The following is a 19,475-nucleotide window of genomic DNA, read 5'->3' as shown; positions in this document are numbered from 1 at the left end:
GACGATACATATCGCAGTTCTTCAGTTTGGGTTCTTTTTATTAGTGAACCTATTGAATATTCATGAACCTATTCATTATTCATGAACCTTCAAAATAAACAATAAATTTCTGATGATCGGTAGAATTATCAGCGTTATGTAATGTGTGAAAAAATTAATTTGTTCGTCCCATTCAATGCGAAAAAAAATATTCTTCTGATGAATTTTATCCTACTCGTTCCCCTTATTCCCCCTTTTATTTAGGTCGTAACCTGTTCTTTTTCACGGTGTCTCTACCGAAATATCAAAGGTTAAAATTAACAACTTAGAATTCATCTCTGGAAAAATTTCCAACATGAAATAAATAACATGTGAAACAATACTTTTTCTACAGTAGTTTTTGAGCGCTCATTCCCCAAACAGGAGCTTAAGATTTCATTTCTTGACAATGATATTCAAATTTTGTAACATAAAATCCTAGAAATTTTTAAAATAGCTTCCTATAACCTGCCTTATTCGAAATCTCAGGTTGATAGACTTTCTAAAACCAGAGAAAAATCAAACAGAATATCGATAGATATACGAAAAATTTCCCCAACAAGAAAACCGACTAGATTTAAATTTATTTTATTTTATACATAGAAAATACTCGACATCATGTAGTCATCAAAAGCAATTGGCGCAGTGTCGAATTTCTTCATTTTTTCAGCTTTATTATTTTTTTGTGTGTATATTTCTTGGATATAGAAGGGGAATTAGGTCATTCTAACATTTGATTATGCAATTGTTCGGTCCAATTGCAGTTCCTAAATGATTGATAATTTAGGTCAGTTGTAGAGGTTGATCAATAAAATAGGTTAATTTCTCAATCATTTTCATCACGCGAACCTACATTATGATGATTTTCTCAGTAGATGGTTTAAAAACTGTCGAAAATTCCATAGCTCCGACAATATTAGCGGTAAAAAAATAGGATTCAATTATTTAAACTTCGCGAAAAAGGAAAAGAGATATTGATTGTGATATGAACACTACAAATTTTGAACAAAGGTATAATATTTCTTCCTACAATAACAATAACTTCTACAGGATTTTCCGGTTATTTATTCTGATTGAAATTTTCAAGTTATAGCTTCACAACTATCAGGCAGTGACTTTTCTGTAGAAAATTTGTATCATGTATCATATTACCAATTTAATCAATTTTGTTAAATATAATTTTCAACGAAAAAATTTTTTATTTTAAATTATTCCTTGATTGATCTTTAAAACTCGTTAATCAATAAACTGATATCACAACCCATGTTTCTACCAACTTTCATACAAATTGTTCTCTAATTTTCAAAAAAAACCGCAGGCGAATTTTTTTTTTCGTTTTTCAGATTCTACGTATATCTACTTTGAGAATTGATTTCTGATGATTTTTTTTTGGAAAATGAACAGAAATTTGTTCAAAAGCATCTATTTTTATGATAATTTGCAATTAACCAGCACAGTGCTGTGAACCATATATTGCATGTATATACAATACTTATTCATCGAAATAAATCTGTAAAATTGTATCAATAATAATAGTTCATTTCCAATTGTGTTCAACACGCGGAACTAGCTTATTATGGAAAGTCTTTATTTGTTTAAGAATACCTACTCAAGTTTGTTTAGTAGGATAATGAACTCTATCCATCAACTCCTTTGAAATTCGCGTGCGTAAGTCATGTGACTTTTGAGACATTTAAAAAAAGAATTTTTTTTTTCAATTTTGGCTTATTATTTCTGGTGATAGTTATTATGCAATAATTTTTGTTTACATTTTAAAATGTGTAGAATCCAAAAATCGAATGAAAAATTCGCCCGTCTTCCGTTCAAAGATTTTCTCGAAAATTATAAGACCCATCTGCATGATATTTATCACGTGGAAAGTGGAAAATGAAGGAATTAAATTATGAAAAATTCCAAAAGTGATTACATAAGTATACAGAAATTTGAAATTCCAAAAGTTTCTTGCAAAGGATTGTATTGAATTAAATATTTTCCATCGAGAAGTCCTTATTTTCGGTAAGTCCCTTCTGAAAAAAAATTTGAAGTGCATTAAGTCATTGGACCAAGAGGACACAAGTTCGATTCCCGAGAGAGATTTTTTCATTCTATAAGTCACCTTTTGAGGAATGAGAAAAATCTTTGAAAAACAAAGGAAGACACTTCAAGGTATAGGTATTAAAATTTTCAGTGTTTCTATATGAAAATTTTGAATTGACTTTGGTTTTGGAACTAATATTGAAAACTTCAGAGCTTCTTATCCAAACGTTTTTAAAAAGTGATACCGATGTAGCGGAAGTGCGTAACATCCAAATTTTTTCACAAAAATGCCAGGAAAAAATAGATAATCTAAAACACGCAGACTCTTTTTACATTTTTGGGTAATCTGAAATTACATATATAAGTTAATTCAACATGATAATATTCATTGCTATATCGTATTGTTTGAAAATATCTTAGAATGATTATAATAACGCAAATTTAAACGTAAAAAATATTACATACCTACAATCAACAACAAAGCAACCCGAAACACAGAACAAAGAAATTAAATGTTTTTTCAAGACGAAAGAAAGACCAATTCAAGCGATATTATTGAGGTTAACTAAATTAATATATTACCATTTGAAGGAATCAACCAAAGTGAAATATAACTTATGTTAGAATAGCGTTAGTATATCTCATACCATTTATTGTACACAATAAATCACTATACGCATTCTTTACGCAACCAACGTTTCACAGTATAGCCTTATAAATAAACTAAGCTACTATTCCCCCCTTTTCTGATATTGTCGCACGTCTGCTCTGTCTGTCTTGCCCAGAATGCCTCAGAACTTGCTCTGAAATCATTTGGGCAGTTTTGATAGTAACAGAATAAATATATACTGTCAATTACTGCGATTAAAGGTCAACGAGATGGAATTATGGCAATATGATGATTGTATGGTAGGCTGTACTGTGTTAAATTCCTCATCTTTATGCAATGAGAATTATCTGCTTTATCAGATTTCGATGTACAATTATCAATATTTTTGAAGCCGTTGAGAACGAATCTTTTAGTATTTATATTCGTCGAGTATAAATAGAAATGGGTCAAGAACCGCATAATAGCAACCTTGGTGTCTCGAACGTGGCTGTCCTTCGTCTCAGTTGGTATTCCTGCTTTGTTTACCCACGAACAGTTTAAGTAGCTCCTATGGTGCACTTAGCATGTAGGAATCATACATTGAAACACAAAGAATATGTTGAAATAATTATTTTGGACCTGGTTTATTTCACCTGATACTAACATATTCACAGTTTATGTTTGAGTAGTATAGATTTAAAACAATCAAAATATCAGATGAAAGCACATTAAATGTTTTACAATGCTTCATTATTTCCTGCTTTCTTGTAGAATATCCATTGAAATGGCCTAATAATAAATTTTATGCTCAGAGCTTAGAGCTTTGAACTCTGTTTTATTTGTTCAGAATTCCGAATCGAATAAACAAACTATAAAACTATGAGGATAAAACATTTTTGGTAACAAAAAATAGTACAAAAATACAGCTTATAACCTACGTACGGGAAGAAATGATGAAGTATTTTTGAACTTAAACACAGATAAGTTAAGAGTTATGTTCGTTAATGAGAAAAATCCAACTAGGGGTTCCGTAAATATGACCCTTCAAAATTTTGTGTGAGTGAAATTGGCGCAACAATCCGCAATTTTTTGCTTCTGATGAATACCTAATAGGTAAAACCTTGTAATGAAAAATGTATTCAAGTTAAATAATTAATCTATTCAAATATTTACATTCATATTCAATCCAATTAAATACTGTGTTATACATGGCATATATGATTATTATTCACTATGGAAATGGAATGGACTAATGGATTACGAAAGTATCGATTGTTATAACAATCGATACCTTTTTCAAGTACAAGTAATTCAACACGTCGAGAAATAATGATGGACGAAATATAAATAATAAATTCGATAATTTTCAATTCACAAACCATAACAACAATTCTATTCAACGATTTAGGTCAATAAGTAGGAATAATGGAAGTTCCCTGAGAAATAATGTGATAATCATTTGATGCGGGTAGAGGAGAAAGAGAAATCGAACAAAAGCATTTAATTTTAGAATACTACGTAGTATATGTACTATTCTACAAGGTTTCCCAATAAGGGAAATAGTTTGGGTTATTTTATTTTTTTTTTATTTTATTTATTATTTCCTAGAATTCAATATCTGTCATTTCTATTTAGGGTAGTTAGATTCAACCAACAACATTGTCATTCAAACATAATGTACTTCAATAATTACTAATTCTTTTTTTGTTTTTGATGAACTATTTCCCTTTTATTGATTTATTATTTTCCTTTTTTTTATTATTATTATTACTTGAATTTTTCAGTCAGGATTCAGGGTTCGAATATCTCCGTTGAGTTCGTTAATGGTCAAAAACCCACAATGGGTTCCGTAAATTCAGAAGATTGCGTAATTATATTAATTACATAAAGTACTTATAGCTTTATCGAAATGTCTGGAGACTCTCCAATGGATGATCCTTCTCTTAAAGGTTTAAATAGATATTTTAACAGCACCACGATAAGAGGGAGGGCTCACGTATCAATGGCAACTTACGCTGGAATTGCTTTAATTGCAGCTTATTTCTTCCTCAAACCTAAGAAATCAAAGTAACATAATTATAATGAATATTCTAGTAGGTCGAAAATTCAGCCATCATAGCAATTACCTAAATTGGTTCTGAATTCATAATTTTACTATCAGTGTGAAATTCTGATTTGATGAAATTATTCCTAAACAATAGCCATCCAAAATGTTTTTTTCTGATTATTTTGGAATTTTGCATTTAAATATCGAATAACTTATTGGAACTCTTCCAGTTACAGAAGATTCGAGAAGAATATCGAAAACGAAACTCAATATTTCACAGACAATCAGTTGAGATTATACGTGTAGATATAAAATAACGATTTCAAGATTCGTGCAAAGTTTCGTACTAAAATTCCACGTGTGGAAATATAATAAAAACTTCAAGCATAATGCGAACGTTGAGGTTGATGATGTCGTTAGAACCATACAAAATTCAAGCAGAGTATAAAAAATATTACCCAATATTTCCGTAACAGCAGATCCGACAAGGTTATTATTTATTTTGTATCTAAAATAATTGCTTGAATGCTTGAAAGATCGTATCATCAGAGCCTTCCATTTAAATATACAAAGAGAGAACAATGAAATCAGTACAAATCGCATCTCATATACAAGGTTTCATGAATAACTGTATCGGGTGTCCCAAATTTGCAATCTTATAAGTTCAACTGTTTCGAAGCTATAAGATAAAATTGGAAAATGGTGTGAATGGAAAAGTTCTCATTAATTCTTTATTACTGGTGCTATAAAAATGAAACGAGAACATTCTGCAGCCAATAGAATCCATTGGTGTAATTAGTTTTGAAGTTATGTTACAAGTTATGTTTTTATCAAACTATAAAAATCATCGAAAGTTTCAGTTTCACAAGGCAAATCAACCTATGAATATTTGTAAACTTCAAATAGTTGAAATATTCGGAGCCACCAAGGTCTACAGATTCAATACAGTCAGAATTTTTCGTTTGGTCACATTTAAAGGACATCATTCATCAATTTCAAAATGTTGAAATGAGAACTTTTCATTTTCGCCATTTTCCAATTTCCTCTTATATCTTGACAACAGTGTAACTTTTAAGGTTGCGGTTTCCACCAAATTAATTCTCTCAAAAATAAAGCCGAATCATATAAGTTGAAAAAGTTGTAAAAATTACTTTTAATATAAACATTCGGAATAAGATTTCCCTAAATAATATTATGAAGGCACATAATTTTTCCCAAAAAAATCGAAAAACACGTTTCAGAGTTATATTTCAACAAGAAGCATGAGTGCTGATGGCAACAAGAATCCGAGTCGAAGACGAGGATTTTTGCACCTTCACTAATGCTTTTTGTTATAAAATTTTACATTGCATTGTGTTTTTTCGATTTTTGTCACACGAAAAATTAAATGCCCGAATGATATTTGACAAAACTATTTCATGAGACTATAATTACTTGTTAGCAAAGGTATTGTAATTTTTGGTGACGATAGCTGTCAAGTTTTACTGAGGGTGAACTCAAAAGAACTGCTTACAGGTGCTGTCATACAGTTTTTCCATCTAGAAACCATTTGTAATTCAAAATTGTTCGTTTGTGATTGGTGGAAATTAAGACGAGGAAAATAGTCAGTTATAATATGACAAGAGCATAGGCACTAATCGATTATACATAGATTCACGAGACGTACTCGAGCTACGCTCTCGTGATGTTTCGCGAATTTCGTCGACTGAAAAGGTTTGTATAATCGGAATATATTGTGCATGTTCGAGTTGGTATTCGTTAGGATTATACAGCGAATAGTTTCAATATAACTATAACCAAAGCACTGCATTTTGATAATTCAATGGCATTTCACTGAGCTTGACTTTTATTTTTTATGGCAGGAGGCGAAACACCAAAACTATTATACCAAGTCACCAATCAATACGCTGTAACTATGGGAAATTCTCGGATCCTATTGGTTCATCAAAAAATGGGTTGTATAATAAATAAAATAACATTTTCGAGCTAGATTGAAAGTAGAAATAATAAGCAAAGACTGCCTTAAAATTTTAAATATATGGTACTATTCCTGTATTCAAACTGCCATGTAGCCTATTGCTTTTTGAATATAAATACACAAAATTAGAATTCCTTCATATCAAGATAACATATATAGCGACAGAAATTCAAATCGTGTTAATCTCAATAACAAAACAGGCGACTGTTTCCTCAAGTTATTGTTTCCATTCATAACCAGATCGAGAATTTCGCATACGATGAACCCAAGATAATCCAGCCATTCTCTCATTCATATTATGTGAACTCACTGATGACAGATGGAATTCATTAACCCGAAGTCTGGACTAATAGTTCACTTCCCGCAAACGATGACGATAGATAATAATTGAAATTGGCTAATAGTAGGAGGAATACTCGCGGGATTCGTCTATGAAGTGGTAGAAACAAAATGTTCATTCGATCCCGCACAACAACACTGTTTAATGTAGACGAAAGTGATTGTTAATGATCCATATTAATGATAAATGAATGCATTAACGTCAAAGGAAACCGAATACACGGGTTAACAGATCAAATTCAAAGCTATTTCAGCATTGAAGAAAGTATGAAATTGAAAATAAAAGGTTTACATTTGGATGTGAAGATTTTCCAATACGAAGTTTCATTTTGTTATATTAGGTGTACAACTTTGCTTCCGCCTTTTTGAAATAAATGGCTGTAGCGGTGAGTGGTAGTCGAAATAAATATGTAGGGAATCTATCGTTTCCTTCGAAAATATTCTAAGTTCGAGAACTGAAGAATTCGGTGTACAAACTTAGGATTATCAAAGCCACACCCCTAAGGGATCCGTATAAAGGCTTTGCTAACGGTCAACTGGAAAACAGCCTGAATGCCCATAAAACTCGGCATTTCAGGGGGAATAATTCAATTGAGTTCAGACCAGTATACGAGAAACTACATCTACAACATATGTGCAACACTTGCACCGACAACGAGAAGATTAGAGATTCTCACATCTGTTCCCGAGACGGACGAAGTGATCAGCGACCCTAAGAATCGATTAGACAAAGTATCATCTTCTTCAAACTCTTTTAGTGGGTTGGAAATAAATTGAATATAAGTATTTTTATCCCGATCTTTTATTTCCCTAAATTTTCCTTGGCCGTGAACTACTCTAGTCACAGTATAAGGACCAAAACCCACAAATAGATCGTAAATATCATACTATAAGCTTAGGTATTTGTTAACATAACGTCATCGAAATATTAGTTGATTTGTTTCTGCATCATAAAGCTATTCTCGATTGAACATGTCAGCTTACGAGCCAAATTCTCGTCAGATGCAGAATTGGAGGCATTAATTGATCAAGACTCGTGTCAAACGCAACAAGAATTCGCAGGATCATTGGGAGTAACGCAACAAGCCATTTCAAAACGCCTGAAAGTCATGGGAATGAATCAGAAACAATAAAATTGGATGCCGTACGAGTTGAAGCCGGGAGATGTTGAATGGCGTGTTTGCTTGTGAACAGCGGCTTGCAATGCAAAGACGAAAGAGATTTCTGCATCGCATTGTGACTGTCGACGAAAAATTGGTTCATTACGATAATCTCAAGCCCAGAAAAAGACGTACAAATGTATTTGAATTCTTGCAATTAGTAGAAAAGGAGGGTAATTAAGGGAAACGTTTGAGATTGCTTCACTTATCGACGAAACTATTTGCGTCGCTCAAGACCAACTGAGAATATTATTGATGTAGCCTGTAGTGTTCACGAAAATCCAGATTTATCCATTTCTCGTCGATTTTGGGAATAAAGACATTTCACAAACGACATTACACTGTACTTTGCATAAACACTTGAGGCTTTTAAATCCACTACCAAAATTCTGAATTTACGTTTTCAAAAAAACTGGTTTCTGCTAGTATTACTGACCGTTAAGCTAGCAGAACTGAAACAAAAGGAAATTCACGTACATAGTATTACTTTGCACCCAATTGTGACCCAAAATCAAAGAGTGGGATACTCATATTCATATTACTTCTTTTTGAATGTACACAATTGATATAGTTTTTAACCCTTTCAGTATACAACACTTATAAACTCTGATGTTTTGTGAAACGCCCCAAGATAAATTTGTGTATATGTTAGAGAAATAAGTTTTAATGAGTGCCTCTAATTAGGTCGTAAAGATTTTGGATCACAATGGTTATAAGAAAAAAAACACAAACTCTCACAATAATAATTGAATCATTTGAATAATTCGAATTGTTAGTTGTTCCTGATTAAATTACTGCATGGAAACCATCTGAAGTTCTTATATTGACTAGCATAGATAGATTTTACTCTCATTAGTTATTATAGCCATAACTTGGTGGAATCAGGTTTTTCTTGTACATTCGATTTGCATTTAGTACTGCCAGTTTAGAATGAATCTAGTAGAACCCATGATACTTCGTTAAACTGAATAGCAAAAAATTTTGTGATAGGTCAATAAATTATTTCAGATTTCCTCATTCGATCATGTGAAAATCAATGTATTAAAGCCAAATTACAATGATTCATATGAAGTATCATCAACTGAAGTGGACTCAATCAAATTCTTATAATCTATAGATTTATAACTGAGATATGTCATTTTCGAGAATTAATTACATACAATCTTTTTTGAATACAACAAAGAAAACCACTACATACTAATGCATAAGATTAACGCATGAAAGATAAAAAAAATAAGAGTTCAAAATGTCCTCGAAATTATTGGACTGATAATGAAAAGTAAACAACATCAGAATAGAACAGGTGAATACGGAAAAATAAAGATTGTTATTATATACTTGACTGACTGACCTCGAATTTTGAAAACATGTCGATAAGTCTTAATGATTCCCATTTATAAAACGCTGCAAATTTTACACCAAGGTTATTTCCATTTCCTATAGGCCGATATTCGAATCCACGTAATAAGTAAAGATATAGAGGTTTTTCTATTCAGTTTATCAAAACCTAATATACTACATACATACATATTTGAAATTCGATAGTTTTTTCGATATTTCAATCTTAGATGTAAACATCAATTACCGTGTTCTAGAAGGAACGATAACGAATATAAACATGCAACAATCTAATTATTGCTCGTTGTACTGCTATTTGCTTCATCACGAATAGAAGAACGCATATAAAGGTCTTTTTTAGAGCTATAGAACTTTAAATTGCAATAAAACAACGATGGATTATTCCAATCCAAAATGTGAAATTAGGCGGTCACCAAAGGTGTCATTCAATAAATCGAATGTGGCACGAACTGTGTGACATGTTGCGCTGTCTTGTTGGAACCACAGCTCCTGGACATCATGGTTGTTCAATTCAGGAATGAAAAAGTTAGTAGTCATGGCTCTATACCGATCACCATTGACTGTAACGTTCTGGCCATCATCGTTTTTGAAGAAGTACGGACCAATAGCCCATAAAGCGCACCAAACAGTCAGTTGTTCTGGATGTAACAGTGTTTCGACATACACTTGAAGATTAGCTTCACTCCAAATGCGGCAGTTTTGTTAGTTGGCGTAGCCATTCAACCAGAAGTGCGCTTCATCGCTAAACAAAATGAAATGGACTAAGTGCGCGATACGTATTCCGCACAGAACCATTATTTTCGAGATAAAATTGCACTATTTGCAAGCGTTGTTCAGGCGTGAGTCTATTCATGATGAATTGCCAAACCAAACTGAGAATAAATCACTTGACAGCTGTTGAATCGGTCGCCATCTTGAACAGTAATGCCAACTTAAATTTATATACCTCGAAAATAAATCACCTGTTGATACCAATTGGCCACCTGACCATATATAGACAACTAGATGATAGTAGCTATACTATGCCTCAAAATGGATACTTTGAAGCAATGGGTAGATCAAGTTACATTTGAGTATTTTTTCATGCTGCTTTTGACTGGTGCAAAAAAAGCCCTCATTATCATTTACATATATTAAATAAAGTTATAAAAAGCCATGGTGGCTGGAAATCTAGCAATGTTGCAGATAGTTCAATTCATTAACAAATAAGATAGTTGCTGAGGAGATTCTTGTGGGAAAGAAAACCCAACCTTCAACTTTCAGTGAATTGAAAGGAATGCATAGCCAATACACCAAATAATACAATTAATTCACCAACATATTTTTTATTTCCTATTAGCGGTGGTTGTTATATTAATTTCATCCAAGGGATCACAATCCGACAAAGGGTTCCATAAATATTGTGCTCCGATTAATATTTAAGAAAAATATTAGAAAGGTCAATTTGGAAATAGGAATTGTCAGAGCCTTCGCGAGTAATTTGGGCGCCTGAATCAAAGAATTTTCACGCCCCTGCTTTAAAAGCATAAATAACAACATAACCATAGGCACAAAAAACACAAAAGTTCGGGTATAAAGCGTGATGCACAATTTTTGAATCTACATAAAGATGGTATATAAACGTTTTGCAGTTGATTTTTCAAATGGTTGCTCTATTCATTAACGTCTTCATCCAAAAATAAGCCAATCCTTGATGAAAATCCGCTATTTCCAGAAGCGAATTTCTATTACATTACTTTGTACCTACCATTTCACTTCCCACTTTCGCTTTTCAGATAGATTCTGCCAAACATTAGAAAGAGAAAACAAGGAGCAAGAATTTGGCAAGATATACTGTTACGTTTTCTCGAGGAAAAGCAGTGGAGTAGATGGCTATAGATCGTCACAATACTGAAATAGAATACAAGGTGAAAATTTGCTTCCTATTTCTTTTTCAGAAAAAATAATTTGGTAAATTTAAATCTCATCAATATGTATATATTTCTCTGGAAAAGGAAATAAAAAAAAGTTATTGTATTATTCAATATAACACATATTTTCTCACATATTCGACAATAATCTTAATTTATGTAATTGATGTACCTAACTTGATCGGCTGATAACTCCGGTGCAACCAAAAGTATAATAATACAGGAAATCGAACAAGATTGTGATTTTGTCGGAATTATGAAAACATTTCATCGTCTTTCTGGATAATGTTGATGTTATGATATTGAAGAGTTGTTCAAACATGCCTCAGTCAATTTCAACCCACTTCCTCTTAAGTGGCGGAAATTTGAATGCTTTTCGGACAATACTTATCGAATTCATTAATCAATAATGACCTTGCTTATAGAAAAAAAAGTTTCTAATTCTAGTTCTAATAAATGATATCCTTGGGAAATCGTTCATAAAACCTAGGGACTTGAAATTTTCAGTGTTCGTTTATGGAAAAAAATCCTACTAGACGTTCCATAAATATACAGATGATCTGCAAGGGCGCAATTGGCGCACGAAAGACAAGCGTTCAAAAGCTCCAAAATTTATGTTAGTACACTTTCCCCATTTTCCGTAGATATTCCGACTGAATTTTTCAAGGTTCTGATGATGCTAATCACACAAAATTTCGCACGAATCTTGGCAATATTGCTCTTTATAAACACCCAAAATTCCAACCCGTTGTCACGGAAGTATTGTTTTTTTCCGATATTCTTCATGAACTTTCTAGGTTTCTGATATGATGTGATCAGTTTGAAAGTTCGCACAGAACTTGAAATTGTTATTTCAAATCAACATCCAAAATCTCAAATCCGTCGGTTTTTGGCTCACATAAATAGCAGGTAATTTTTTTTTCGATACTCTTCTTGAATTTTTTCCGTTCTTCGTTAAACGATCAATATGAAATTCTGCAAGAAGCTTGAAATGTCATTTTACATTCAATTACTAAGAATTTCATCTAGATTGGATGAGCAGTTTCCAAATTAACAATAAAACATCATTTCGGATGTTGTTGCCCAAAAAAATTCATGTTTCTAGGTCTTGTGTTCGAATATCCTCAAATAAGACCACGAATTCGTCATCAGTGAGTCAAACCTTATCGTTTGAGACCATTCGTGGTGCAAAATTTGTCACCAAGACTGTCCGTTCAAGAATTATCAGTTTACGGCCGGTAGGACAGAAAGAATCTAATTTGACGAGGAATTGGTTTTGGTTATCCATTAGTTAATCGAACCTTATCGTTTGAGACCATTCCCGGCGCTAAATTCGAAGATTATAGAGACATTGTGACCGAATGATAGAGCGATCTGTTTCGTGAAAGAGCGCTTGAAATTGACTGATAAAACATGCTTATTTGTTTGTATCGTTGCAAATGATGGCGATTATTCCATACAAAGTGTTTGAGTCATGTTGATATCAAATTTCCTCCAACTCTGATAAATTTCAATGCAGAAATCAATTGTGTTCATTGTTCGAGATTGATGATTATTCATGGTAGGTTTCTTCTAAAATCAAAGATGACTCACTATGATCACGTGCGTATTCTAGTTTAGGTTTTATTATTTTTGATGGTCAACCTTTGGAAACGATAAGAATGTCGTACAGTGTGTTGTAATTAAATTCTACTGAAGTCTAGAATAACTTCACTACGCGTAGAACTAGAACTGGATAAATTTTAATCGAATCCTTGTGGTAGAATAGGGCGTTTTAGGCAACAGATCTTCGAATCTGAATGCTTGACATAGTAATCGTCAAAAATCACTCAAGAATTTGCAAATATTCAACAGGAGTATTATGATGCACATCCTTCATACAGGAGGCATTTAAAAATTTAATTCTCATTCAGCTGATGGAGATCTTTATAAATACATATAATATAAATATAAATTGGAATGAACGAGTGGTAGAATGAGCCTTCTGTACGAGTATTATACATTATTTTCTCTAATTCATTGCATTTTCATGGAAATTAATGAAATATTTCCATAAATATAATTTAGTGATTTTTGTATTGAAAAATGTTGGTTGGCAGAACTGATTTCTTTAAGGCAAATTGATGAATTGACAGATAAAGCCGTGGCGGAAAGTTCAGAGAACCAACATAGATAATAAAATATAACCAGGAAAACTGTGCGTTTCTGATATATTCTCGCACGATTTTGTTCTACAAGATGTGGAAGAATGAACGGAATAACCACAGAATTAGAGAATAGTTATTTATAATACAAGTGCAGAAGGCATTTATATTCTTCCACGAGTTCAAAATTCAAAAACGAGCCACGAAGTGGCGAGTTTTGGAATGAACGAGTGGTAGAATGAGCCTTCTGTACGAGTATTATACATTATTTTCTCTATTTCTGTATCGTAATGAGTTCATTACAGTTCTAAAAAACAGTGCTGTAATGAACTCATTACAGCATCGTTTTCAGATATATTTTTCGTTTTGTGGTTGTCTATGCTGACTTCCAATCCTATCAAATTTCAACAAACGTCAATAATTGTCAATATAATATAATTTGGGGATATAGAGAAATGATTTGCTACATATTCGCAAATTCTCATAATTCAGGTAGTGTTCAATCGATTTCGTCAGACATAATTCACGAATTTAATGTATAATTGTAAATTATGTCTAAATTCGAAACATACGATTCATATTCAAATTCCGTAATCTGTCAATTTTCGTAACAGTCACACCAACTGCCAAGATACAATACAAAAGTCACTAGGATATATAATCTGAATTTTTCATTGAATTTCGACAATATTTCGCAAAACTTGACTGAAATAGAGAAAATATCGTCTAATACTCGTTGCAGAAGGCAATTCCAACACTCATGCGTTCCAAAACTCGCTCCTTCGTCGCTCGTTTTCGAATTTCGCATTCGTGTTGGAATAGGAGCCCATTCTGCAACTTGTTTTAGAATATACTATTCTCTAATTCATTGCATTTTCATTGAAATTAATGAAATATTTCCATAAATATAATTTAGTGATTTTTGCATTGAAAAATGTTGGTTGGCAGAACTGATTTCTTTAAGGCAATTTGATGAATTGACAGATAAAGCCGTAGCGGAAAGTTCGGAGTGCCAACATAGAATAATAAAATATAACCATGAAAACTGTGCGTTTCTGATATATTCTCGCACGATTTTGTTCTACAAGATGTGGAAGAATGAACGGAATAACCACAGAATTAGAGAAACTATAATTCCAATACTGTGGAGATATAATAGGACAACTCAGATCTACTTGAAACTTTGTTTTGCATTCAATTGGAAAGTTTGCATTTAAATTTCAAACGAGTTTATTCTGGAATTAAATAACATCAAACATTATTATAATTACAGCAATTAGAGTGTTAGAATAATGTTTAATGTCCGATAATTTCCTGAAACAATATCTATTTCTCTCTATGTTTTTATATTTTCAAGTTCAACATTTCGGATAATCTAGTATACAAGTCATAAATCAAATACGGTGCAAATTTAAGTACTAGTTCAATATAAATAAAATAATAATATAAAAACTCACAACAAATATTCATCGGCGGAGAAAGAAACTATTGCAAAATGAAAATAGAATTTTAGAAAATACTTCAAAACTGTAAGATCTAGACCTTTGCAGTGAAAATATTCTATACATCATCAGCATCAGAGTAATCTAATTAGTACACAAGCTACAATTCTCCAAAAATGAGGAAGGGTATGATGTGAAGGCGCATTTGGCACATGAATGTGAAGCTCTCAAAAACTCCTGACGTGACATCAATGCTTTCCTCTTTTTTTAGTTGTTCTATATATTTCCAAGGAAAATCTTAATCCGATTAGATGTTCGATCACGAAAAAATTGGGTCTTTCTTCACCAATTCTCTGCTTTTAATTTTCTATGGTTCTGATGAGGATGCTATACACACACATAAAATGTTGCACTAAGCATGAAAATGTTATTCTATATACCTATACAGACACAATCTCAACCCGATCAGATATGTATTATAATTATTAATAATATTATAATATATTTGTTATATCTTTTTCAATTCTTTTTGATTTTAATATGGCTCTTATGATTAGACTGAAATTCTTCATACATCTTAAAATTGTTATTTCACATCAACACCCAAAATCTCAACTCCATCGGTTATGCGGTCACGAAAATGTTGAGTAAGTTTTGATATTTTCTTGAATTTTCTATGATTTATTTATTTGAAAATTCCAAGAATTGATAACTTGATGGAAATTATGACATTGATGAATTGATATTGAGATTACGAATTAAAACAATATTTAATTCCATTATTTTATTTCACAATTAGCAATAATAGTTTAACCTGAAGATGTCAGGATATGACGAATCATTTGTCAGAAAGGAAATATATTCAGCAACCAATATAATCAAATTCCAATTAAAATGGCTAAATTACCACGAACGAAACCAGTTGAAGAAATTGTAAAATATACGACCAAAAAATTGTCATCAATAGTCATCAGTATAATAAAAAAACAATTTGAAAACGAACAAGCGACTTCAATTTGTACTAATGTGCTCATCATTATACCTTAATTATACAAAAGCAAAACCTTGAAAAAGTTATAATACCCATAATTTCTCTGTGATTAATAATTTTTCGTAACGCATAAAACAAGTTCCGAAATCTGTTCTGAAATAATATCAATTTGTTTTTCTACGCACATCCCAGAAGCGGAACTGATCAACAACTTGTAACGTTTGGAGAATTCGATACGAACTAGTTTATAAATCAGTTATCTATCTCGTAAATGATTGATATAAACATTCCAATAATTGTTTATTGCATGTTCCAAGAAGTCATTGCTAAAAATATACCTTCATGAAATAAGTGTTCTTTCAATTAGGTACTACAATATCATGTATTTCAAATTCCATCATTTTATTCATTTGTTTGCTCCAATTTCCTCAGTATTAAACCTTCAAAAATCATAGATGCGGAAGAGCAAATTTCATGCTCAAAATTATCCACAATAAATCTGAACGGCCCGAAAATTTCAAGGGAAAAAATTTCAACCAATCACGCTTTAAGATGCGAAGAAACATATCGAATTACAAAATTAGTTCATCCACACTTTGAATGAGATCTTTTCTGAAAAAATTAACAGCTTAGTGCTTGCAATTCGGTAGGTACAAAAAAAGCTTTATCTAAATTCTAAAGCTATGAAAAGATCAATCAATTTCCTCTTCCAAATCAAAATATTAAACACGTGACGAAATAATATAAAATCATCAAGAAAAAACGACATATTGGTGCCTAAATGTGAAAAATATTTAATTAATTTCGAACTCAGGATCGAAAATTTCAACAACTCATATCTCCAGAAGTATAGAGAAGTGCGATAAAAATATTGTATACAGTGTCATGGTAGCAATAATATTTTGATTTTCTTGAATGTGTGTTGTTTATTTTCGGAAAAATTCAAGTACATATCGTGTTCTCAAACTAGGAGGATAAATGCCGATTCTTGTACCAAATCTGAAGCCAATGGCTTCTATAGTTTCCGAGAAAAGCTCTTAAAAATAATAAACGAAAATTGACTTTTCGATACTTCCAATATTATATAATAACTTCAAAGCGTCTTCAATCGATAAAAAAATATGTAAAAGAAGTCACGGCAAGTAAAAAACAGTTGTATTATTCATTAGCGTGAATCTAATATTTCGAGAGGAGCCTAATTTGATATTCAGTTGAATAATGCAGATATGTTGGTTGAAATCAATTACTAGATTTTTTTGACATTTCTCTATAGAAACTATAATTATAGTTGTACGATAACAGTTAACTAATATCATATTTTTATCACGGTCTTATCTTTTATTATTTAGTAGTTACATTGTTACATACAAATTTTCAATAATTTATTCGTATTTCAGGAAAAATACTGAGAACGTTTGATTTCGGGAAGATTCTTATTTATGAAATTATATATTTTTTTGGGGATAAAAGTTTTCTGTGAAAAATAAGGAAAAATGAATCATAAAATTAACGGCTCCAAACATTTATGATCAGAAATGATGAACTGAAATAAAAAAAATCAAACAGTGCTCAAAAAATAAAACATCAATCGAATTTTCATCAAACTTTGGAGAATTGAAAGGAATATTGCTCAAAAGACGTACACACTTATTTAAAAATTTGCCACATACCTGATAGTATCCATCTTTCGAAACAGAACAAAGATAAATGAGTGAAAAACTACGAATTTGAACCTAATACATGTCCCCTAATTACAACCAATTACAGTTTTTATGAAATTAATGACTGATAATGAATCATTTTTTCTGACGATTTAAATCATAAATATTCTGACAAGAGAGTAATTTTTTTATTTAATAACTCATACTTTAATAGAACCTGTTACTTAAGCACTGTAAAAACAAAACATTATAATTTAAAAAAAAATTATATTCAGTTGAGTCTCTTCCAATTTCCTTTTTATTTATTTTTAGGATTTTCCGATTGCAGACTCCCAAAAGGCCGAATCAAACGATTTTCCTACAAAACAGTCTTTTATGTCGGCAAGTTGTCAGATTTTCACACAAATTTCATTGTTAAGAATAACAGATAAGTCGAAAGTAGATAACCGGCTTTTTGAGTACTTAAAGTCATTTAACCACATAAGTTCAAGTGCAAAGAAACCATAACAATGCTCACCATTAACACCTAAGGATTTCCATGTAAGAAAACAGGTTTTTCACACACTTTCCCTCTCAAAACCAAAAACACTCGATGTCATTAGACTCGCAACTAAAACCACGAAGTTACCGATCTCATACTAGAGGAAGCTGGACACGCTTCGTTATAAACATCCCAGCTGATCTGATGACTGGTTGTTGGTAGTAGAACAATGTACCGGCGATCGTGCGATCCTATCACCTATAAGGTCGATTTCCTATGGAAGAACCTTGCGATATTGACCCTTATCGGCTTCGGTGCTAGTGCGAATCGAGTGCAAGAGAACTCTGGTGCATGTAAGGATCACCTTGAACCCCATATCGGGCTATTTTGGACCTTATTGCGCGGAGTTCAGGCAAACTCGGTCATTGCAGATCGATTTTCCGTACGGCGTTTGCTATGCGCGAACCTAGGGCATTTCTCAGAATTTTCCAGAGCATAGGGAAAGATCAGTGCTGAAGCTGTACTCACTCGACCTGTCGGAATGATAACAATAAGATAGTGGCGCAAGGCAAAAACCTTTGGAATTCACCCCTTTTCGATAATGAATTTTCCTCCTACTGGTTAAATTTTTTAAATCCATATAAAGAATGCAAAATTTTGATATAGATATTATAACCGATAATTAACTGTCCGACAAGGAAAAAGTTATTCTCACGTTGTGGATTTTGTAGAATTGATAAAGCTTCTGACTTCACGTCAGAACTTTCCTCATTTTCTTTCGATTTTCTTCTCGAATTTTTTTGATGCTATCTATCAACACAAAATGCTTCAAAAGGTTTCATAGGTATTTGAGAGCATTCGATGAGCCTCAGCCGCAGGTTTCTCCATATTACAGCAGAAAATTAAAACCTCCTGCAAATGATGAGAATTTGGCTCGTTAGCTGTTTTTTTTTAATCGAGAATGACTTTATGACACAAATCGACTAATATTTCGATGGCGTTATGTTAACAAAAACCTAAGTTTATTGTATGATGTCTACGATCTATTTATTTCGAATACCACTTACCGCTACAGCCATATATTGCAAAACTGTGTTTTTTCGATTTTTTTCACAGGAAAAATTAAATTTTCGAATGATATTTGACAGGACTATTTCATGAGACCATAATAACTTGTTATCAAAGGTATTGTAATTTTTCATGGCAACAGATGTCAAGTTTTCCCATCTAGAAACCATTTGTTATTCAAAATTGATCTTTGGCGTATTGATAAGTGGATATACACTTGACGACGTGGTATAATCGTTTTGGTGTTTCGC

General features: G+C 32.1%; 1 protein-coding gene across 5 annotated transcripts in view; it reads right to left on the bottom strand.

The window, feature by feature from the left end:
- LOC123684860 (ATP-binding cassette sub-family G member 1-like) overlaps positions 1 to 18,396 on the bottom strand; it is a 36,486-nt gene extending 18,090 nt beyond the window's left edge. The window contains exon 1 of one of the 5 annotated variants that reach the window (XM_045624340.1): positions 18,193 to 18,396. The gene's annotated coding sequence lies outside the window, so the exon portion shown is untranslated. Of the gene's footprint in view, positions 1 to 2,637; positions 2,858 to 17,684; positions 17,708 to 18,192 lie in introns of those variants that run through there. The other 4 variants (XM_045624344.1, XM_045624342.1, XM_045624341.1 and 1 more) reach the window with 4 other exon arrangements.
- Positions 18,397 to 19,475: the final 1,079 nt, after the last annotated feature.

Source organism: Harmonia axyridis, chromosome 7, assembly GCF_914767665.1.
Source record: "Harmonia axyridis chromosome 7, icHarAxyr1.1, whole genome shotgun sequence".
Lineage (NCBI taxonomy): Eukaryota > Metazoa > Arthropoda > Insecta > Coleoptera > Coccinellidae > Harmonia > Harmonia axyridis.
Note: the sequence above shows the minus strand (reverse complement) of the source record. Positions and strands in the feature narration are given on the sequence as shown.